A 25,183-nucleotide genomic window follows, 5' to 3' on the forward strand; every position below is an offset into this window, starting at 1 on the left:
CCTCCAAGTGCCGGAAGCTACGTCAAACCGCCGTTTATAAAGGAGGCGGTTTGAATTACCCGCCGCTGCTTTACCCACCAATCAGGCGCTCCGGTGTCACCGGAAGTGCCTGTCGATGATCCCGCCCCCTGTGCACCCCCACTGTGGGGATCCGGTGAGACTGGAGCCTGCTCCCCTAGGTTAGTCAGAGATCTTGTTTCTCACAAGCATTCATTGCTTTGGAGCGTGCTACTAGCCTCCACAGTACATGCACTTGTGTATTGATGTTACCACAACATAAATACATCTTGTATAATATTTGGAGGTTTTCTTTGAACTTAATTTGCATTACATTCCCTGTCAAAATGTAATATTATTTTTTTAATTACAAGAAACTTTGTAAGTTGTAAGTTTTTAAGTCTGTCGCATACTGTTTAACAAAGCGATTATAGCCATTAGATTAGCGTTTGGGAAAGGCATACAGTGGTCATTTCCTCTCTGAACTGTGAAACAAATCTTATCAAGGCAGATCACAGAATGTGTTATGCTGCTATGTATTCATAAGTGAGATTCCATAGCAACGTCACAACTTGATATTGAATAGATGAGAGCACAGCTGTGGTACCTTTTTCCCTCTTATTTTCTTCCTTCATATGTAAAGGGCAACATTTCTTGTGCTGCCTCAACAGTAATTAATGTGTAGGCCGAATCCTATTCTCAGATAAACTGGTGTAAATTCATTTTAGATTTCATATATTATATTACATATTCATTTTATTGCAGTAATATCTAGGGAGTAACCAGATAAAAGCCTGGCACTATGCAGACATAGGTTACAGTCCTGAACAGACTCATGCACATGCTTAACTTTGAAGGACTTCACTGTGCCTGTTCTTTGTGGGTGCATCTACACATGCACTTTACTGGGCATGTCTACACATGCAAATACTTCCGGGCAGGTGTCTATATGTGGCAATCTACTCTCACCCCCACTGGCCCTTCACTGGCCCCGTGCAGCAGCCAAGGGGAGCTCTAGGCTCTCCCTGAGTGCTAGCCCATGTGGTGGCAGGGAGCACGGGGCCAAGAGACAGCTGTCTCCCAGCAGGGGCTGGGGTATTGTTCCCTGCCCGGGGAGTTGCCTGCTGCTGGGACAGGCTCTGCCACCAGAGCCTGGGCGGGGAGAATGTCTCTATGGGCAGCAGAGAGTTCCCAGTCCCCGCTTTGTGGTTGCAGTCATGGGGAGAGTCTTATCTCCCAGCCTGAGCTCTGATCCTGGGGCTGAGAAATAAGGACTCCCCGTCTGGGTCCTGTGACTGCGGAGGTTGGGTTGGGAGATAAGGATCTCCTAGCCCTGGCCATGTAATCACTGAGTGGGGGCTGGAAGTTCCCTACTGCGGGGGCAGGAGGACATGGTCCTTGCTCAGGCTGGAGTGGTGAAGCTTGCCCCAGCAGCAGGCAGCTCCTGGGGGCAAGGAGCAGCTTAGCTGATCCGGAACACATTTGCTCCTGGTCAGGGTCTACACGTGCACTACTGCACAGTATGTAATCAAGAGTAAATTTGCTACTTGTATTTACAGGTAGCAGATTTACTCATAATTAGAGTAAGCATCTGCATGTGTAGACAGTGGTGCTTACTTCACAGTAATTTGCATGAATCTGAAGTAAAGTGTCATTGTGGAGTTGATTAATTAGCTCTGCCATAAAACATCACTGTCTAAAACTCTAAGTCACTTTTTTTGTGACGTTAATTTCAGTTGTGCATTCTTAGTGCTGCAATGCCTTCATACCAGATACTGCAGCAGAAATTTGCTTCTAACTTTGTATAGGACAGTTTGGATAGGGATGATCCTACCTCAGGCAGGGTGTTAAACTAGATGACGTGGTTCTAACTTCTTAGTAAAACTAACATTAACCCTAACACAACACAAAATAGTGTCCTAACCTGGCTCAAGTAAAGCAGGGGGACCACAGTAGCCTGCATCCTGCTTCTGTAAATGGTTGTTAATCCCAGGTAGAAATGCCAGGTAGAGTGCCAGGCCCCCTGCTACAGTGGAAGGAAAAAATTCCCACAGTCTGTACCAGTCTGATCAGGGGGTAAAATTCCTTCCTGACCTCAAATATAGCAGTTGGTCTGACTCTGAGTGGAGGGGCAAGACCCTCTATCCATGAACCTCTAGCTTTAAGTCCCAGCAGGAACATTGGCAAAACCCAGTCATAATCAGCGTTAGCTGCAGCCTTAGCTGCAGCCAATGTACTGTGCCTCTGAGGAAGGCTTAAAAAAACATCTACACCTGACACATGTAGCAGAAAAAAAGCAGTATGTTTTATTGCTTTTTAAATGGAAGTGCAGATGGTCATAGAGAGGGACCTATCATAGTTGGCCTTTCTTACATTTCCTTGCTCCATACCTTACCTTTATCACTTCTTTAGTACTGTAATATAATTATTGCAGGAACAATTTTAAAAGACTATCCAGAGAGAATAACCTGCAGGCTTGTGCTACAACATATGACTCATAATGCTTTTTTTAATCTTTCTGAGCAGGAACTTGCTAGGCCCTGATATCTAACCAGAAATAGCCCATCTTTCAGGCTCAGACAGTTGAACATTTTCTCTTTGTGTCAGGCCAAATGGTCTCATGCTTCCTGTCTAAGGAAACGGGTATCAACTTCTCTTTCTCTCTTCTCCCTAACTCCACCCCTCCTTTTCTCTTCTGGATTGCTACTGATCAACTCTAGCTTGCTTGGGAACGGGTAAGAGGATGCTTTTTAACTGCTTCTTTCCTTAGACACTTTTCATGCCATAGTTTTGTAATTAAAACAGAATTCAAAACATCTTTTAATATTCTGGGTTGTTGTTTTATAAGAAACAGATTGACTTACAATATGACATCCTAATTTTATGGAGGCACACTAAAGGAAAATGCCCTGCAGACTGTAGCATGGAAACTACAGCAATACACCTTTACATAAATAGAAATATTTTGTTTTTCCTGTGTTTCAAAAAACTATCATAAGAAGCAGTTTTTTAAACTTATGCCCAAAACCAGATTTAGCCCTTTCCTTATTATTTCTGCCTTTAAAATGTAATCACATATGTATGTGAATAAAACTTCCACTGTATTTCTTTATTTTTCTCTAGGTTTAGGCAATGACATCAGATGTGATAAATTGGAGTCTTTAATGTCAGGATACTACTTATTGTGTGATATTTAAAAATTAATCACATGGTTGTACATTCTGTCATTTCGATCTTCAAGTTATGAATAACAGAACGTCCCTGATTTACCAGCAGCCCTTTTTATAATCAGATAAGGTTAAAAGCTCAAATGCTACAACGACATCAAAAATTCTTTAGCATGGTGACCCTCAAACTTTTTCTTCTTGTCTACACCCTTTTTAGGTTTTTAATACTGCTGTTTATTGCTGTGATTCTATGTTATGAATAATACTTAAAAGTTTGCACTTCATGTTGTGACTTTATAGGGTCTCCAACAACCGAAGATAGTGTAGGTATAGCTTCCATTTTTTTCTTTTTCCTCCCCCTTCCTTCATATTTTCTTTTTCTCTCTGTTTTTATATTCTTTTCTCTGATGTACCTCAAGAAGTTCATCATATATCCAAGAATGTGGGTGCCCTGGTTTGAAAAATAATGCTGTAATACAACTCACTCTGTATCGTGATTCATTTTTGTAGATTCTAATGAAATATCCCTTACGTCTTGCTGGGTGATGCTTCATGATTCATGAACCATCAACCAGCAAGGGATATTTCATTAGAATCTTCAGAATCACTTGATCAGTGATTGGTCCTAGTGGCTGTCTCTGATCTTACTTTCTCTTGATAGCTGTACTTAAATACTCTTTTAAAAGCTACTGCTCTGTTTATAGAAGGAATGGTTGTACATTCTGTCATTTCGATCTTCAAGTTATGAATAACAGAACGTTCCTGATTTACCAGCAGCCCTTTTTATAATCAGATAACGTTAAAAGCTCAAATGCTACAACGACATCAAAAATTCTTTAGCATGGTGACCCTCAAACTTTTTCTTCTTGTCTGCACCCTTTTTAGGTTTTTAATACTGCTGTTTATTGCTGTGATTCTATGTTATGAATAATACTTAAAAGGTTGCACTTCATGTTGTGACTTTATAGGGTCTCCAACAACCGAAGATAGTGTAGGTATAGCAAATCTAAAAATGTCTGAAAATGGCTCAAAATACCTGCAAAAGCATTATTGTTTAGAATATAGTAATGTCCCAGATACACCTAACACTTTTCAAACACAGAAGGAATGTAAGCTATTAAAGAGGTTCATATATGAGATTGGGCCAAATATTTTCCTCATCCAGCATACTCAGATTCCACCCCTTAATGTCTTACAAGGGCTTAATGAACAAACATACAAATGTCTCAAAATTATACTAAGCACTCAGGAACATAGAGCTCTTTCTCTTTCCACAGCTCTTGGAAACACAGCCTTCCCTAATCTTAGGTTTAAAGGTAAAGGGTTTATCTGTAGCAGGCACAGGCAGATTATTGCCAAATGACTCCACCTACATACTTCCTGAAGTGAAAGGCCAAAATAAAAGGACTGAACCTTGTATGTGAGTGCATGTATTTAAGGACTAGCATATTGTTGCAGGTGGAGTCACAGCCCCCTGAAACGCTTGCCAAAAGATCAGACGAATAGAGGGTGGAAGGGGAAGGATCACAGGAAAATAGCACTGGAAGTCTCATAAGGTTATCTAATGCAGGGCTCTGCAAGAGGCAGGAGCATCCCTGACTAAAACAGCTCAGCCAAGTGTCTGCTTAACCCAGTGATTTTCAACCAGGGTGCTGGGGCACCACGATCCGCCACCACCACTGCCCAGCCCCTCTGCAAAGAGTTATAAACACCATAATATATCAGTTTTTTAAACTGGGTGCCACTCAGTTCATAGAAGTTATGGAGGAGTGCCTTGAGTCCAAAAGGTTGAGAACCACATGTCTAACCTGCTCCTGACAACGTCCAAGGATGGAGATTCCAGAACTTCTTTGATAATGAAGGTACTGCCCACTTGAGGCAAGGCGAGGGGTGGGACAGAGCCATGGGTGGCTCATTTGGAGGTTGCGGAGGAGGGCGGCTCTCTGGTGCTGCATGCACCTCCATGGGGGGGTATGTGCCCCCTAGATTTGTGTACGGGGTGAGGGCAGGCTGCCCATTGCGGTCTCAGGGCCAGGGGCTGCACTGGCTTCTTCCCAGTGGGGGCTAGGCTTGCGCTGCACTCGGGGTGGGCAGTGGTGGGGTGGGTGGCAGTGGGCCGGCTGTGGAGGCACTGAGAAGGTGCGCTATGTGGTGGGCTACAGCCACCCCAAAATTTGCCATAGCCCCTCCTCCCAGCACCACTGCCACCTGCCTTGTCGCCACCTGCCCTGGCCCAGCAGCCCCACCAGGAAGAGGCCAGTGCAGCCCCTGGCCCCAAGCCTGCCATCACCCCACACATAAGTCTTGGGGGCACATGCCCCCCATACTCAGGAGTGCATGCAGTGGCAGGGAGCTGCTCTGCTCCCTTCCTCCTTGTACCTCCCAGACAAGCCACCCTTAGCTCTGTCCTGCACCCCACCTTGCTCCATCATAGTGCCTGCCCTTGCCCTTGTCCCAGCCCCACTTCCTCCCTCACTATGGGGGCCTTGATCTGCCCTCAGCACGCCCCTTCCCCACTACAGACTTATTGGCTAGACTTACGGGCTGAATATCAGCTATTGGATCGATATCAGCCGATATGGCTGGTTAATAATTGGCCATTGGTATTGGCCAAAAATTTTTATCAGTGCACCCTTATTAGATTCACCATTAAAGTGTAAAAAAAGTATAGTCTTAAGGCGAGGTAGGCAACACCTTTTGACTGGAGTGCCAAAGAACACCATAATGCCTACCTCAGAAGGTGCTGGAGTGCAGGCATGGCAGAAAAACAAAATGAAGGCAAACGGTACATGGCAGGATGCCCTGCTTGTGCCCCTTGCCCCCCACCCAAAGCCCTTTGCCCCCAGCCCTACTGCCCCTTGCCCCCCACCCAAAGCCCCTGCCCCACATCCTGGGCTCTGTGGCTGCCAGCAGCTACCCCAACTCTGGGTAGCTGCTGGAGCCCGAGCTGCTCCGAGCAGGGCTTGCAGCTGCCTGCTGGGAGCAGCCCGGGATCCTAGCTGCTCCCCAGAGCTGAGGTGGCTGCAGCTGGGAGGCTCCAAACAGCTGTGCTGGACTCATCACCTCCATGCTGGGAGTGGGGGAGAAATCGGGGCTGCGCTGCCTCAGGCCCCGCCCCCACCGCCCGCTCCAAGGTGTGCCTGCTCGCACCCATGCAGAGCTGGTGCTGGAGCTTGGCACAGCTGTTTGAAGCCTCCTGGCTGCAGCCACCCTAGCTCTGGGTAGCTGCTGCTAGCTGGGATCCCAGGCTGCTCCCAGCAGGCAGCTGGGATGCTGCAAGACCTGCTGGGAGGAGCCCGGGCTCCGTCGCTGGGAGCAGCTTCCTGGAGCCAGGGCTGGCTGTGGCGTGCAAAATGACCTCGTGTGCCACACTCGGCACACATGCCAGGGGTTGCTAACCCCTGTCTTAGGGCTTGTTGGGGGCAAACAGCCTGGTCAGGGAATCATAGCAAAGGATTGACACTCTACTACCTAGGGCTAAGCAAATAAGTCACAAATGTACAATACAGACCATATTTAGGCTTGTGAAATATTCATGGGCAGAGCTAGATTCCTTTAAATGTATTTGCCAAATGATTTCATTTTGTGGGCATTTCTTAGTGAGCTACTAATGCTCATTGCTTGAATTTTGATGGTTAAATGTGACTGGTTAAGTACAAAGTATAACTATACTGTTTCTGTTATGCTGTTGGACTCAGGTATAAGTGTTTCTAGTATAAATATATGCAGATTTAAAATTTAGTTCCAGCAAATACTTGTGGATATGATTTTGAAATTTATTTTCCACAATCATTCAAGCCAACAAAACCTGATTGCCTGAACATTTGTGGGCAAGAGCAGCCAAAGAAAATATATCTTGATGATTTTGTACAAATATTTCCTGTGTTCATTTTGCTGTAGCAGAGAGACAAGGCAATGCATTGCAAGGATTTAAGTACTATTGGAATTAAATTGCAAAGTAGAAAGAAAAGGTGTTTCTCACTGATCTTTCTTTTTTTCTTATGGCATCAGATCTCAACTTCCTAATCTATAATCTCAGTACACAGATTCTGTCTGCCTGGTTTGGGCATTTGTAAAGATTGCAGCTCTTGATTAAGTACTGTGCTGTTTGTTAGACACTGCATTCACACAGGGGCTGTCCAAGATGTTCATCTTGTGAAGTGTTATTTTGAAGTGTCAGTATCCAGATCTCAGTCTGTTCAGATGACACACTTCTCTGTCAACGTTGTACCCAATGCGGGATTCATTTGGACTTACTGATCTGCTACTTTGGAAATGTCAAGAAAATCCAAAGAATAATAAGGACATTACATTTATAGAACACTTTTCATCTCAAACGATTGAACACATTTTATAGGGTTACTAACGTTGTTCAATCTTTCTATATTGTTTTAAAAATATAGATACTGTGGAGGTCTTAGTCAGTTCCCAAGCCCTATAATTGGGCAGATTTTAAAAAGTGATCCAAGCAATATTATTTTGCTTTTGCCTTTTTCTGTTCTAGGCAGTATATGAACAAGATAATATACCCTTCTGGCCTAAGAAGAGGACAGTTTTGTTTTTTACAAACTAGTAGTTCAGGGGTCAGTAACCCCTGGTGTGCATGCCAAGTGTAGCACGCAAGGCCATTTTGCTTGGCATGCGGTGGCCAGCCCGGCTCTGGGTAGCTGCTGTCAGTGACAGAGCCCGGGCTGCTCCCGGAAGGGCTTGCAGCGTCCCAGCTGCCTGCTGGGAACAGCCTGGGATCCCGGCTGGCAGCAGCTCCCTAGAGCCAGGGCGGCTGCAGCTGGGAGGCTCCAAACAGATGCGCCGGGCTCCAGCACCAGCTCTGCACGGGCATGAGCAGGCACACATCAGAGCAGGCAGTGGGGGGATGGGGCCTGAGACAGTGGAGCCCTAGTCTCTCCCCAGCTCCTGGCATGGAAGTGATGAGCCTCGGGTTCCTCCCTCACCTCACGCTCCAATGCACAGGTGCACGTGCTGGTGTGGAGCTGATGCTGGAGCCAGACACAGTTGTTTGGAGGCTCCCAGCTGCAGCCACCCTGGCTCTGGAGAGCTGCTGCCAGCTGGGATCCCGGGGGTGCTCCCAGCAGGCAGCTGGGATGTTGCAAGCCCTGCTCAGAGCAGCTCGGGCTCCAGCAACTACCCGGAGCCGGAGTAGCTGCTGGCAGCCACAGAGCCTGGGCTGGTGGGCAGGGGCTTTGGGTGGGGGCAAGGGGCAGTAGGGCTGGGGGGCAGAGGCTTTCAGTGGGGGGCAAGAGACGGCAAGGCTGGCGGCCAGGGCCTTTGGGTGGGGGCCAAGGAGCACAAGCAGGGCATCCTGCCATGTACCCCTTGCCCTTATTTTGTTTTTCTGCCATGCCGGCACTCCAGCACCTTCTGAGGTAGCCATTACGGTGTTTCTCGGCACTCCAGCCAAAAAACGTTGCCTATCCCTGCACTAGTTGCTAAAATATTTGGGATCGTACAGACATTAGAGATGGAACTGTGCTTTTAGGAAGAGACTAAAGAGAGGAAGTCAGGGTATAACCAGTTTTTGAACATGGATTTTCCTGCCCTTGAGGATGCTTGATATATGCAAGACGTTCCCCAAAAATCTCAGGCTTTCTGTGACATTGGAGGGCCACTTAGTAAGGAGGATGTTTTAATTCTGATATGAGGATCTGTGAGTATGTGCTCAAACAGAGCATGTTGTGTTCTGTATTTTTGACAGAGTATTCTCGATGGCTGGTTCAAGCCTGTGTAATAAATTCCTACAGGAACTAAATAAATACATGCACATTTCTTTGACCTTGCTTTGCTTAATACAAATGTATAGCAACATGGGTATAGACATAGTACATTAACAAACTGTGGTTCATTGCTCATGTCTGTCCCTGGGGAAAAGATGGGAGAATAAACCACATGTAACTAATGCATAGTCACGGTGCTTAATGGGCTACTGGAAGGCACTCATGCTACAGTGATAAGCATGATATAAGAACCTGAATATAATAGAATGCATGCGATATAATACCGTTAAAATAACAGAAAGAAAAGGTCATTAAAAGGGAGAACAAGAAGAAATTAATAGTTGTTATTCAGAATTGTCAGGAAATATAATTTTAGTTAGGCTAATAAAAATGCAGGTATGTGCAGATCTCCAGGAACTGTAATTATGACCTAGCTTGTTGCTAGGATTTCAGATAATCATTTCTCTCCATATACATGTATATTTCTGAAGTTATAGCTCTGAGAAGGATTTGCCATTTATAACACAACTTTTATTTTAAACATTGTAAAAGCACCGAAGTTAACATGATTCAACTGTTGAGTTTTATGTGCCTTTTTAGAGAAAGTTCTGTATCTTTGAGACAGGCAACATAGAATATGTGACAGTTGCTAAGACAACTCATTTTTTTATGGAATGCTAGGATAAATAATTGTATGAAGCATGTGTAACCTACGTACCTTTCCTGTTAGCCAATTTTCCAGTATTTCTTAGTACAATATATGATTTATGATCTTGACTTAGAAATGGATTTTTTTTTGTCCAACTCAGCCACTTTTGTGAGGGTGTATGATTTTTATGGATATAGCAAAGAAAAAACTATTTACATTCTGGAAATCAAGGATTCAAGCATCTCTTAAAAGCATTCTTTACAAGGAAGAAATGTATTCCACTTTCTGCCTGAGTAGATTTCATTAGACTTGTACGACACTAGGTTAAACTTTTTTAGTTTTATCTAAGAATTCCATTTTTCTGCCCTTCTGCCTGTTCATGTTGTGATTGTTACATGCATGTTTTGAGAGCTATTTTTCACATCTAATTTATAGTAAATTATATGGCAAAATCAGGAATAATTGCTTGCAAGGGCTTGAGGTGAGATTAGAGCTGTGTATACCATTCCAAGCACACACCTTTATTTTATGTCAGAACCAGATTGCCTGGCAGGCAGACCCAGAAATTCTTAAAGGCTTGGACTTTGGGTGAGTGGGTGCATCTACATGAGCTACTAAAAGCACAGTAGACTAATTCTACTGCGCATTAGCACATCACGGTGAAAGCCATGCTAATGTACTGTAGAATTAGTCTACTGCACATTGGCATCACATAAAAGACATGCACCAGTGTTATTACAGGTACTAAACTTAATGCGCCACAGTGCATTAATACACATGTAAACAGCATCTAATGCTGTTCAGTAAAAACTGCCATAATGGTTCAAAGACAAGCCCTGGTACTAAAGATTCAGATCCCGTTCATTTACAAGCTATTCATTTTAAGTGCAAATACATAGATAAATAAATGGTTCTTATCTCCCTCATATAATTACCTATTTAAAGTTGAAGGTGAAATTTCTATACTTCGAAGCTATCTCCACTCCCGTTGAAATCAATGGCTTTTTAACAGTTGAGTTCAGTGGGATTAGAATTATGCCAATAAAGAGTAATTTCAACAATCCCACTCTTAAGCCTTCAAAAGCAGGGGCTAATCTATATATGGAATAATATGTAAAAATTCCCAAACAAAACACTTTCTATACCACAAGGTTGCTAAATATAATAGCAGTATTAACAAAAATAGCAAAAAGAAAATATTAATAATTAAAGTGACCCTTTAAAGCAGAATATAAACATTAAGAATTTGAAAATCTTAATCTCATGTCATGTAAATATTTTTGTAATTCATATTGATATATATTTTTATCATACAAACAATACCAAATTTTGCCTTCCAGAAATGAAATTAAAGTCACAGAAATCTTGCTATTATTTCTAACATTTCAAAGACACAGTTCCCAGTTACGTAGGTTTGAGACATGTCTTATTTTCATTTTTAAAAAGTTACTTTGACATTATTATTATCCATATTATGCTGGATGGTTTTTCATTATGCACTTGCTAAAAATTGTTACTGAAATCTGATCCAACTTTCCAAGTAAGGGATGTTGGTATGTGACCAGAATAACTCTACCAACCTGCATTTCTGAGAAACAGTGCATGAAGCATACACATTTTTTGCATGGATGAGAAAGTAAGGAACATTTCTTATTGATTTTATGCATTTTTAAACCCTGTAGATCACTAGGTCCCATTTCATTGATGTTCAGTAAGGAGAAGTAATTTTGTTAGTTTAATACTGGTCTCCCTCACTTTATATTGTACATGCATTCTTGGAAAAAGACACGTAACTCAAATTTGCATAAATTCAGTGTAACTTTACAGTGCAACAAATAGGGATACATTCCAAGACCTCAACTGTACTGACCCTCAGGCCCATTTCTACCACTTTTACAAGACAATTTTGGTACTCACCAACACCAGACAGTACACACAAGCACAGGGCACTAGCATAATGGGGATGGCAACTACAGAAACACGTGTCACATATAACGAGCAAGGAGCATGCATCCATACAAGAGACTATATTTTGGTGCGTGTCACTCCCACAAGGCACTGCACAAAGCAGCTGACTGTGAGCTTCCACCACACGGAACCCATAAGAGTGAATTTACTTCGCATATAATGGACTTTTGGTATAAAATGGGTCATGGCGTAAGAGTGAATTTGCACATACAGAACCCGCATAAAGCGAGGGAAACCTGTATAATTTTCATGGATATAATGAAAACCTTTCTCAACTATCAGATGAAGAGAGACAACTAAAACTACATTAATAAATAAAAACTCCTTTATCACTGAATACTCATTCTCTATTTTAGATATTCCTGTGTTAATAACTACAGTTTCTTATTCCAAAATACAAAATGACAGTGTGCATTATGATCTTTCCTAATATCCTTTTCCAGCTCTCTCCTTGTTCATCCCTTTTTCAGTTACGGGAATTTCTCATTTGTACTCTTTCTGTGAGTTTTCCATTTGCACCAGTCACCCTATCCTACTCAGCATCTCTCGTGCCCTCTCTTTCCACTCTTACTCTTGCCCATAACTCATTCCCTTCTAGTGCTTTCTCTTGACAACACAAACATGTTTTAGCTTTTCTCATTTTGGAAAACAAAAGAATCTTTGTCTGAATTTCTGACTTCAAGTACTGCCCCCATGTCCCTTCTCCATTTAATCTCTCTCCTCCAGTCCAGTTTAGACCTGTTCCAATCTGGCTTTTGTCTCGTGCACTGCATTGTAACAACTCTCACCAAAATCTGATGACCACAGAAGCAATAACTCATCCTCATCTTAACCCATCAACAGGTCAGCTGCATTCAGCAAAATTGACTAGGTTCAGCTTCTTGATACCTTGTTCTTCCTTGGCTTCTGTGACTCCCTTTCTCTTCTTTGTACACTCTTCATCCCTCCTCCAACTTTTTTTTGGCATGTCTTTGTCCTTTGTTCTCTTATTGGTTCTTTCATCATCTACAAAAACAAACTTAAGTATCTTGTTCATGCTGACAACACATAGTACTTTATATTTGCCCTAGATAAGTGGTTATTTTCTTCAGAAGTTTTGTCCAACTTTAAATTTCAGCATTCTTCACTGAGATCTTGTTTTGAACATCTAGCCTTCATCTCAATTTCAGTATGACTAATCACAACTCCTAATTTTCTTATCCCAAAACACTGGTCTCTACTTCCTTAATTGTAACTGTTGCTAAACGGTGACTTTTATGTAGAATTTAAGGAACATGTATTTGTTATAGATTTTTCTAATGGGGGGAATGAATTTACAATTTTTTACCCCTCTAATTTCAGTGGGGCTTACGCTTCTGAGCACCTAATGGACAGCTGAAATGCTGTAACACTTTGCGAGTGGATACAGCTCAATGAAAAATAGTCCTTGTAATGGTAACTGTATCAGTAGAAGAAAATTAAAGGAAATACGGAGTGATTAAAAATGAAGTAATAAATATAAAAGCTATAAATGACTAAGTTATATACATTGGTATATTCTGAAATAACTCATTAATCTACATTTAGATTGATATAATGGAGATTAGGTTCTAGACCTTAAATATCAAGAGAAAAGTATGAAATTCCCTTTTGCTAATGATTGTACACATCTTAGTTTTGATTTATGATGTTGCCCATCTTGCTTCCATTTAAGTCAGTCACAGCAACCACTAATTTAAGTGGGAACAGGATTATAATGCATAATAAGGGAAAGCGGTGGGAGTCTAAGAGAGGTGTAGTAGAACTTGAGAGAAAGAGGCTTCAGCAGCCAGAAGAGTTGGGAGGCACTGAAGAATTTTTAGGTACTTGTTAGCTAAAGGCTAACCCACAGTTGTATCCTGCTAAGAATGTCACTACCTTTCTCTTTTCAATTTGCTTGGGAAGGGGCAGAGTTTGCCCCTTTCTTGTTCCCCTAAGAGCAAGTGGTGCTTAATCTAAAATATCTGTCTTTGACTAGTATGTTTTATCCATGTGGCCCTTATTTGTTTGTTAATATGTCTTAGCATTTTGTGTGTCTAAGCGCGTGCACACACATGCCTGGGTGTCTGTGTAGAAGGATATAGGTTTTTAGATAAGAAGGAGAGGGAAAGATTATGATGTGAAGAAAAGGAAAGTACAGCATAGCAAGCATTTTGTGAGAGTGGGAGAAAAAAAAGGAAAGAAAAAAATGTGGGGAATCCAGTATGGGGAAAATAGAAAGGAAAGGATGAGTTGGGGGAGGGGTGGGGAGTGAGAGTGAAAAGAAAGAAAAACCCAGGAATTAATACAGTTCTGAAACTGGTACACAGGAGAGAGAGAAAGGAAAATTGGAGTCAAACGAGAATGGGAAAAGCAGCTAATAAAACCCAGAGGGGCAGAACTAGAGCTGTTCAAATAGCCTTGAATATAGCATCTGATTAATTTTACAGGTAGTATTCAAAAAAACCAATATTATCTTGCAATATTTTACTACTACTACTACTAAATACTATCTGCAAATGTATTTGCTGAATATACTCAATTAATAGTTTTTTCTGCTGTACAGTCTGCTGTATTAGTAAATCATGCTAAATAAGATTTTGTTTTGCCCTGATAGCCTGATTTGGTAGGTGGTTTTATAGGTGAAAGATAAATAACTTAGTTTCTTGGAAAGTAATTTAAAATATCTAGACTATGAAAATATTAGGAAATTGAACCTCTTTCTAACATAGTTAAGGGCTGACTTACATAGGCTGTTTGAACTACGCTAATATTTGCTGAATGGATGCGATGCCCAGGTAATAGCTGAATATAGACTAGGGGGAGACAACCCCCAGCATGCATGCCAGTGTGTCAGTGTGTGGCAGGAGAAGGCATTTTGCTTGGCACTTGTACCTGAGGGCCGGGGCCCAGGGTTGTGCTGCCACAAGTATTGGGTCCCTTGCGGCTTCCCCACCATTTGCCCCTGGCATGCTAACATCGTACAAGTCAAGGTTGCGGGTGTTTATGGCACTCTGCCCAAAAAAGTTGGCAACCTCTGATATACGCTGTTGATATTTTCTGCCAAACACTTTATTCATCTCTGGATTCTTGTGTCAAGGGACGCCTCTACTTCTGTAATACTGTTAGTGCATCCAGGAGCCCTATTATGAAAAAGCTAACTTAGTGATTGTGATTGTTTTCATCCTTTTCAAAGAGATAGGGTGGTCTTCAGATAACCACCTGTGCTTTACTGCACAGCATTTGTAATAAAATGTCATTGAATCCATGCACTATAGAATCATGAGAGATTACTCAACATTTGTTAAAATCAAGCATATAAAGATCCAAATGAGTATTTAAGGGCAGCAACACTTAAGGAAGTTATAGGAATAAAACTATACATTTATAATAGGTCTGGATAGTCAAACAATTGAGGTTAGCAAAAAGAGTTGAATGTTTTTTACTCTCAGTATAGTGTCCTGTTCCCTCACCCATATCTGGTTTGCTTTGCTTCCAGGAAGCACTGAGGTTTCTGACTTGAAGGTCATGTCAAGAAGTCTTGCTACAGTTTGAAAATAAAGGGAAGTTAACTTGTAGCTCATCATCATACACATCAGATGGAAACACTGACATTGGTAATAATTGAGGTTGAATCGTTAAATATTGTTTTTGGAAACTATGTTCAAAGTTGTAGTAAATACGGGTTCTACAATTTTAATACAGATGGAATTACAGATTTTATAAAATGTAATTCAGTCCCTAGTTATCTAAATTATGCTAATATTTGATTACAATTAAGCAGCCTTCTATTTTTGACATTGCTACAGCAGAGTAAAATGTCCTTCATGACAGTTGGTGATGGCTTATACTTTCCTGTCTCTGTATTTTGCAGTAAAAATCCCACTGTTTTTATGGTTAGTACTTGATTTATGTATATGACCAGGTGCATAAGTATTTGGAAGGGAACATTTTGAAAGAACATTTTTTTCATAAGCAATTTTTAGTAGTCATTAAAACGTACTGAGGCCTAGCTTGCTAATTGTGATAAAATAGGCCTTTTTTCAGTGTCTGGCATATATATAGTCTTTTACCTATGTGTAAATTTCATGAATGATGGCATTTTATATCTATTTTCTACATGATATAAAGCAGTTGGGAACCAGGTTTCTCGAGCTAGATCCTGCAGAGTGCTGAGTTGTTACTGAAATGAAATCCCATTGGTTTTAATCAAAGTTAACATGGTCAGTGTGCTGAACTGGGAAAATATTTATGTTATCCTTTATGTGTGTGACTGAGTTTTCCTGGTTCAGTTTCCTGTTGCTGCCTGTCTCAGCATAGAGGATTACAATCAAAAGAGTCTGTAAAAGGGTTGTTAAAGGGCCAAGCAAGAAAGATTAAACATTTGCACAGTTTAAGAAGACCCCAGTATACAGGAGTTAACACAAAAATGTCTGGGTCATCAGCTGAGGGGAGTAGTTAACTGTGGCCAGAATAGGATGTTTTACTCTTTGAGCCCTAGGGCTAAGTACAGACAGTCAAAAAGCCCAAGGTTGAATCAATTCAGTCTTTGCAGGTTTTGTTAAACTGCATAGATGGAACCAATAAGCAAGTGAACTAATATTCACTTTTCAGGCAGGAAAGGCAGCTAGACCTTGTAGTGGCCAATACTAATAGCTGGTGGGGGGAGGCACTAGAGCACGCCTCCCAGCCTGCTGGCTACTGCAGGGAGCCAGGGCCTGCTGATTCCCTAAGACACACCATCTCCTCAGCCTCCCTGCTGGCTCAGCAAAGGGTTAGGAGAGGGGAACCCACCCATCCTGCCTGGCACCAGATTCCCAGCTGGGAACTGTCTGGGATGGGGGGAGGGGAAGCTGAAACTGCAGGCTTTGCTCTGCCCGCCTCCCCCTGCCAGGCTGGGAGTGAGGGCTGGAATCTCCTAGACAGTAGTGGAGGGAAGTCTGCACTTGGGCTTGGCTCTGCCCCCAGAGCAGGAAGCTACTCCTCAACCTGGGGCTGGTTGACTACAGCAGGGGAAGGGAAGACCTCAGCAGGGTCTGGCTCTGCCTCTAGAGTTGGAAGCCAGGAGTCACTCCCACTCCTCAGCCTCTAGGCTGGACAGAGGGAAGGCCCACAGCAGGGCTTGGCTTCATCCCCTTCCAGAGCTGGGAGCAGGGCTGGAGTCCCCTAGTCATGCCCCATTCTTGACCTCTAGACGTGCTGAAGGGAGAGGGTGGACCAACACTCCTTCCACCCCCCCTCATAGCTGGGAGCCTCTGTCCACAGAGCTGAGAGCCCCCCTGAGATTCCAGGCTGTCTGGGAGTTGGGGAGAGCCCTGCACCAGGGCTTGGCTCCGTGCTTAGAGCTGGGAGTCACACCCCTTTCTCAGCCTCAGGGCTGGCTGAGGGGAGGTGGGGAAGGTGGGAAGTAGGGAGAGGAGAAGCCTGCACTGGGGTTCTCTGGCTTTGCCCCCTAGAGCTGGGAGCAGCACTAGAGCCCCCTGCTACATCCCCTTCTCAGACCCTGGGCCAGCTGAGAGGGGGGTGAGGCTTCCAGTTCTGGGGGGCCAAGCCCTGCTCTAGGCTTCTGCCCCTGCCCTGCCCTCAGCTGGTTCAGAGGCTGAGAAGGGGACATAGCAGGTACTCCAGCCTTGCTCCTGGTTCTGACTCCAGCCTTGCTCTGCAGCCTGCCCCATGCACAGATCTGGGGAGTACATACCTCTCCATGCCTTCCCTGGTGGTGCATGCAGCGGCAGGAGCTGCTCCCTCCTCCATGCCCCCAAATGAGCCACTTGCGGCTCCGTCCTGCGTCCTGCACCCCGCCTGCTGCAGTCCCCCTCCTCCCTCATCGTGGGGCCTCGATCTGCCCCCACCATGCCTCTTCCCTCCCCCTGCCCCTTTCCCCCAACAGACTTACCAAGTGGATGCTGCTCTCCATATCAGTCTGCATATCAGTAATTGGGTTGGTATCAGCCAATATGCCTTGTTAATATGACCATTGATATCAGCCCTAAAAATCTTCGTTGGTGCACCCTTAGAGATAAACACCTGAGGTCTGTGCTTTTATTGGTATCCCAACAAGGGGGTGCAGTGTAGGAATGGCATATACTGTGAGTATATATGTAGCTGGAAGGCATACAGATCTAATCATGTAATTTATAAGACTGTGAAAAATTAAATCTATGTGTATTTGCAATATTAAAAAATAGTGGTCGGTTTGCCCCCTTAGACTGGTAGAAATACTGAGAATTACATGCACAGCTGTAGATAGCATGCCTTTTTAGTTGTGGATTTAATTATTATTGTTACTGCCTTATAGTGCAGTGCTAGTTGACATTTATTGATCTGAGAATCCTTTCAGTCCTTCCTTGCCTTTTTTTCTTTTCCCTGTGTAGTAATAAACTAGGCAGCTGGCTTTCTCTCATGGGAGCAAATGGAGAGCATGACAGTTCTCTAGATTAAATACACATAAAGTCAGGGTGAAGGAATTTCCTTCGTTCTCATTATCTAAAAACACAGTGCCTATTTTTTAAAAAGGAGTTTTGCTTTGGAGGATCTATATTTATACCCTCTTGACTGAATAGTCTATTTACAATGAAAACAAACCATGAAAAGAATAGAGATTAATCATTACACTTTCAAAATGTATTAATAAAGAAGTCTAACTAGTATGGCTATCAATGTGGGAAAATGCAGATTTTCTGTTATGAGTTATCAACGGAAAAGCATCACATGGCCATAATTTGTTCCTATATGTGGAGCCTGCCCTTACTGTCTCTTTCTGTGTTAATACAGCCATATTCAAAGAAACTTCTTAAAACTATTAATTTCTGGCAGAGCTTTTCAAATCCATTGATTGCTAATTTAACGTCCAGTATCACCTCAGAGTCTGAGGTAGCTTGCAAGGTGTTTAAGGTGAAAACTAGTTTATAGCACTTCTTTATACCTTGTGAGGGAAATTAAGTGAATTAAGTTAACTAGGTTGTTCCAAGTTTTTTTCTTCAAATGACACTGTGGGACAAAGTGGCTTGTGGGAGGAAGCTGCTGACCCTGCTTTAAGTATCTTGAGTTACAGGTATTGTGCAATTAGCTGGTTAATTGCAGAATCAACAGCAGCAAACTTGGAAGTGCTACTGGCTTCTCTGTGCCATTGCCATGTACCCCCTGGGGCCTTCCAAAGTACCCCCAAGGTATGTGTACCCCCAGCTGAAAACCCCTGGTTTATGGAATTGAAGAAAAGGCCCACAAAGAGTGTGATGTGTGCTTTTAATGTGGTCTGTCTCAGATACTTAAATTTTTTGCATGGCAGAGCATTGATTATGCACTGATGTAAGCGCAAAAATATGAATAATGGTAATTTAAGTGATGCCTCCTCTTCTGAATTTCAGTGTCACAGATAGTAGCATTTTCTTGTACCATCTCATCCCAGTCCCTTATTTGTTCCTGTTAGAGATTTTTCAGATTATTTTCTACTCACATACCAATGGAGGAACAATGTGGATAGCATTATTTATCATATTGAAATATTACAGAAAATCATTTATACAGCTTTAATTTTGCGCCGGGGTGGGGGGCTGCTTATTTTTTTGTTATCCATGAATAAAATATGAACAACTTTGGGCTATGTGGGGAAAGATAATATTTCTGGGAAATAGTGAGTGCATCTATTTGTTCTGTTAAGGCAATGAAATAAACTCCAGCGGAATTTGCACTGAAGACAGTTGCTGCTGGGCACAGCATCTACATGTATGCCTGGGAGTACGGCACTTTAAGCCACAGCAGAGCAGCCCTGGGCTGGCTGGGAGCCTGGGGGTTCAGGTGGCGAAGGGGCTGGCAGGGGCACAAGGGTGCTAAACTGTGGTACTGGGCAGCAGGCAGCTAAAGCATCTTCATGCCCCAGGCAGCCCCTGTGATCAGTCTATATGTGCATTTTGGCGAAGTTAAGTACTCCGCTGTGAGATAATACTGTCCTTGACAGTACTGTCTTATGGCGGAATTAGTTAATTTACTGCATCCTAATACTGGCATACATGTAGATGGTGACGCTTTAATATGGAGCTAATTCGTTCACTCCATAGTAAAGAGCAAGTGTAGATGCACCCAGTGTTTCCTTGAGGGGGTTGGACTAGATGACCAGTGGAAGTCCCTTCAAGCCCTACTTCTCTGTGTTTCTATGAAAAATGGCAGGTGCTTTTTATCTTCACTAAGATCTGACAGTGAGATCACTGCTGTCATGTAAAAAAACACTTCTTTGGCACTTATTTATTGTGCCACTTCTTTAATTTATTATTAAAAACATTTATTATAGTCTGGGCTGAGATAGAACAAGAGAGGTGGTGAATGGATTGTAGCTGTGTCAGATAATACAGATAATACAATAGTCAATATTATCTGTCTGTTCTGGAAAGCACCTGAAAAAATGGGTAGTGTTTATTCTGACAACTTGGATGAAATACATTTCTTGCTTGCTATGCGCATTGGCAGACTGGGAATGGGAGGGAAGGGCTGTCTTATATGCACAAGACTTATGGACAAGCAAGTAAATGATGAATGCACTTTTTTCCCATGTAAGAGGAAGAAGACTGTCACTTTCTTCCTCTTACATATCTCACTGAAGTTTTTTTTTCTTGTCACCTGGAGATAAGTCCACTGCTCACTGTTCTGCATAGGGATACTATAAAAAGCCATTGAAAAGCAGAAGTGAAAACACAGCAGAAGCAGAGAGGCCAAATACAGCTGCCCTGTTATTGAGATTGTTGTGTTAATTACATGTTATAGTTGTGCACTGATCTGTGATGGCTTCCTATCACTCCGTGGCTAAGTACAGACAGTCAAAAAGCCTGAGGCTGAATCGATTCAGTTCATGGGCAGCTGGTGCCTCCTGGGTGTGTCCAGCAGGCAGTTAGCAACCGGGGTGCGTGGGGGGATCCCCTTTGGCCGATCTCACCAATCCCTTTCTCTGGACCCAGACCCCAGCCAGAGTTTGCCTGGGGGCGGGAGGCAGTCCCTGCCTCTCTATCCTGCCCTCCTTCCCCCACTCGCATCCTGCTCCCCCAACTCTTCTCTGCTGGAGCAGACAGCACAGCTGGGATGGGATGGGATGCTGGCAGCATGGCCATCATAGAGGATGTTCCGTTTTTCTGCTACTCTGTCCTCTATTGATACGAAACCTGACACCTTTATGTCCTCTATTTTTCTCTTCAAGAGAAAAGGCGTCCGGTTTCATATCAATAGATGACAGAGGACAACTGGACTGTCCTCTATGATGGCTGGGGGGACTCTGATTATCTTGAATTAGGAATGCGTCTGGGACAGAAGTTTTATAAACCGGTTTGACCCAAATCAGTTACGTCTGATACTACATTCAACCAAGTTTACCTTAAACTAGCTTTAGCCATTTTGAAACTACTTGATGTGCATTGAACTTCTGTTCTGTTACAGGTTCAAATCAGTTTCTGATTACTTAAATCAGTTTATGTGTAACTTCTGTCCCTAGCCTGAATATGTGCAGTTTAGCATATGAAGCTAAAATGAGTCCAGAACGCAGAAACCTTCCCAAGGGGAGTCTTCTTATTACTGGCTACTGAGTTTGTTGTCTTCCTGGCCATTTTGCTTCCTTGCTGCACAGTGAAACAACTTCAGGAGGAGGGCTGGAGAATGCCCCTACCTCAGCCTAGCCTATATAACTTTGTGATCACTGCTCTCTCTTTGGGAAATGGCAAAAAGAGGGCATAGAATAGTTTTTCTACTTCCTGAGGCAGTGTTCTAACCATTATATTATTACATCAAAGGCAGGCACCATAGTCTCTTCAATATACAGCTGCTTTAAAAAGAAAATACAAGTTGGATGTCTGTATCTTAAGGGATGACTTAAGCACTGAAGTCCAGGAAGGGTTTGGGGCTGTGAATTCCAGTTTCACATCACAGCTTTACTTAAGACTGTAGGCCTGGGCAAGAAATGGGATTTTAGAAAGCTCCTTGTTTTGTGACCTTTCACATTGGGGGGGTAATGCAGGCTCCTTCAGTGCAGGCTGTTATGGTGACTGATTTAGGCTTATGAATTCCATGCTTGGAGCTGTGCATGTGAAAAATAGGTGTAACGTACTCAATGTCACCAAGCCTAACTCAGTTTGTAGATCTGGGCCTTTGTCTGGCAGTATCACCTGGCTTGCAGGGATGTTGTGAAGGCTTTTAGATATTATAGTAACTGAATATTATGGTAATTTAATATATTATAAGAACTGAATAAACAAGGAACAATGGACTCAAGTTGCAGCAAGGGAAGTTTAGATTAGCTATTAGGAAGAATTTTCTCACTAAGAGGGTAGTAAAACACTGGAACAGGTTACCCAGGGAGGTGGTGGAAGCTTCATCCTTGGAGGTTTTCAAAACCTGGCTAGAGGAAGCTTTGATTGGGATGATCTAATTGGGGATGGTCCTACTTTGAGCAGGAGGTTGGACTAGATGACCTGCTGAGGTCCCTTCCAAACCTAACTTTCTATGATTCTATGAATATGTATCAAAGACAGACAGCGCTGAAATAGTTGGATCAATTTTAATCCCCAGGAACCTGTGAGAGTGATTCACAAGTCTATTACAGCTTATTTAAACCACACTGGTTGCATAAAGTTTGTAATTGAAGGAACTTGGCCTCTGAAGGAAAGATCTATTGCTCACAGGTCTCAAAACAGTGGGCACATTTGAGAGGGAAATGCACTCCTATTACTCTTGACTGAACTTCCGGGATAGTTGCAGCAGACTGTAGTTTAGAACTGTTGTAAAATAATTCAGTTGTGCACAGAGGTCACTCATTTCTAACTTGTGCTTGTTCCCTGAGTTTCTTTGAAATGCAGTTGTTTGTTCTTTACCCAGAATGTTTCCAAGAGAAGTATCTTCCTGTTGACTGGGTTTATAATTTGATGCATATCTCAAAACAGTTCCCTAAGTTCTTTTGAAGCGGTGTGTTCCACTGACAGGCTGTGTTTCACTTTGATTCAACTGTTACTCCCCTCCCCTCAACCAAACAGATGACATGACTTAGGGACCAGGCATTCTTGAATGGTAAAAATAATGCCTTTTAAATTATGAAAACAGTAGTGCTATATCAGCATTCCTTTGATGTATTTTCATTGCTTAACCAATATTTGAGCTGTTTTTTCTTTTAGGCTGCTGTTTTCAAGTCTTCTTATTGCTGATTGGTAGTATACAGCTTCCTGAAAACTTTGTTTGGTGAAAATCTGTACATCTTTATGGTATGTCTATACAGAATGAGTGTATGCATCATAAGGACTGTGAGATATTGGCTATGTAAAGTGCATCTTTGAAGAGGGCACATTTGGTAAATAGTTGTAGATACAACCAACTAGTTTTCTGATGTATACTGGAAGAATCAGGACTTATTTTGTTCCCTTTGTTGGCAAATTTTAATGACAGAAGTCTTCCTTTTTAACAGCTCTGCTCCCTAAAATTTTGCCTCCAGTTTTGGTCACCATTGTCATAAATGCCATATAAAGAAATCATGGTAATAAGGGTAGAACTGTAATTTTGTGACAGTGGAGAGTTGTGGTTGTTTGAGTAGGAGAGAGTTGAGAAGCTTGGATTCTGTTCCTTATTGTGCTGTGATTTCCCAGTGCCCTAAAGTAAGGAACTTGGCCTCTGTGTGGGTTTCCCTCTCTATGAAATAGGGCTATCAGTAACCCCCCTCTGAAGGGGGGTTGGAGAACTTAATTTATTGGAAATTTCATTGATCTGCATAATTTTGACTAGAAGTAAGCTACAATTCTTATTAATACTTCAGATCTGAGAGTATTTGTATTGTGTAATGACAGGGGTCGGCAAAATGCTGGATCTGGCCCGTGACCAGACTCCACTTCCTGGCATCTCTGGCGGCGGTGGCTCCTGGCTGCCACTGCTGGACCCAGCCCCACTGCCCTTGCACCCTGGCCTTGCTGTGCTGCTCCCACTGCTGGGGGCAGGACCCACGCAGAGTATGTGGCTGCCCAGCTCGGACGGGGCCATGGCCTGGCGAGGAGTGGCATCCAGGAGTGGGATGGGTGGGGTCAAGGAGACCCCAGGATCTTGGGGTGGTGGCAGTCTGGGTCCAGGGCCTGGGGCAGAGCTGTGATCCGCATGGGCATGGGTTCCACAGGCAGGGGCATGTGGGGAGTGGATTGTGGCTCTGCCCTGACTCCAGCCCTGGGCCTGGATGCAGGTCCCTGCATGGCTCCTGGCCGGTCTCCGTGGAGACTCCAGTGACAGGGAGGGGCTGGGGCAGACCTGTAATGCACTCCCCACATGCCTCTGCCCACAGAACTGGGGCTCTGCCCTGGTCCTGGCTTTATGTTGTCACAGCCCTGTGATCCTGGGGTCTCCATGGAGCTGGGAGCTGTGCAAGGAGCTGCATCCAGGGCCAGGGCTAGGGTTGGGGTAGAGCTGTGATCTGCTCCCTGCATGCCCTGTCTGCAGAACTTGCTCCCGTCACAGGCATGTGGGCAGTGAGTCGTGGCTCTGCCTGGCCTCTCCCTATCATTGCCCCAAGATCCCAGGGTCTCCCTGGTCCCACCTGTCTGTCTTGCTCCCAGACACTGCTGCCCACGGCCCCATCCCAGCTGCCCAAACGTGCACCCTGTTTGTGCAGGTCCTGCCCCGGTGTTGCTTGTGGGATGAATGGGCTGGGGTGCCTGGACAGCAGGGCTGGGTTAGGCAGCAGCAGCCAGAAGGAGCTGTTACCACCGGGGTTGCCAGGAAATGGAGTCCGGCATGGGCTGGATCTTGCCTGTATTTTGCCCACCCCTGTATATGATTTGCTGACAACAAATATAACTGTATAAATTAACTGCATTTGGCACTTGCATTAGCATGTTAGGTGGAGTAGTTTTGCTTCCAAAGTAAAGTTTTGGTTTGAGTGTTTTGGCATGTGGAGCATTAAAATTTTGCTGTGAGTAAAAGGAAACAATTGGTTTGTTCTGTCTGCAAGCAGCTTTGCTTCTCTTGTGACACAAAGGATTCAGTAGGCTCAGAAAATCAAGGAATCTACAAGACTAGACTGGTAGTCACTGGTATTGGGCGAGCAGGAGGGCACGCTTCCATCCCATTCCTCATTTATTAGTGCAGGCCTTTATGCTCTTGAGTTCCAGCTGGCATTGTGAGATGAAGGGTGATTCCAGGTGAACTAAAGGAGCAGGAAGGAAGACAGTGTTCTCAGGGGAACCCCTCAGTGCTTTGCTGCCCAAGATTACTTTCAGTATGTCTCACCTGCATTTGTTTAAATTCTCCCTTTTACGATCTTTCCTTCCCTTTTTTTAATTGCACTGCTACACTCTCTTCACTTCCCCATATTTTCACCCAGCATTTCATGCTTTCTTTCTTTCCCTCCTTCAGAGAGTTTCTCTCTACCTTCAAAATCAGATGTGCCATTCTTCTATGACCCCGTTCAACCGCGCCCCCGCGCCCACTTCTGTTACTCTCAGGTCCCAAAGTTTTAGTATTGAACCCCTCTGCAATCCAATAGGGCCTCCCCCAGATCCCATTTTTGTCTTCTTCCTCAGTCCTACTGTCATTGCTTCTCATCCCAGATCTTTTTATCTCCTCTTTTTCATGGTCTCTATCTCTTTAGTCATCTTCTGTAGCAACAGGAAATAGGCTCCTCTTGGACACTGCTCATCTTGCTTTTGGTTTCAGGAAGTCTCCCTCTC

The 25,183-nt window shown here is 43.5% G+C and overlaps 1 protein-coding gene across 2 annotated transcripts in view; it reads left to right on the forward strand.

The window, feature by feature from the left end:
* Positions 1 to 25,183, forward strand: part of ARHGAP6 (Rho GTPase activating protein 6) — a 284,210-nt gene that overhangs the window by 94,809 nt on the left and 164,218 nt on the right. Inside the window, exon 1 of one of the 2 annotated variants that reach the window (XM_019529333.1) lies at positions 2,712 to 2,732. The exons of the other annotated variant lie outside the window; for it this stretch is intronic. The gene's annotated coding sequence lies outside the window, so the exon portion shown is untranslated. Of the gene's footprint in view, positions 1 to 2,711; positions 2,733 to 25,183 lie in introns of those variants that run through there. 2 annotated transcript variants of the gene reach the window in all.

The sequence above is a fragment of the Crocodylus porosus genome, unplaced genomic scaffold (genome assembly GCF_001723895.1).
Source record: "Crocodylus porosus isolate Cpor-Errol unplaced genomic scaffold, CroPor_comp1, whole genome shotgun sequence".
NCBI lineage: Eukaryota > Metazoa > Chordata > Crocodylia > Crocodylidae > Crocodylus > Crocodylus porosus.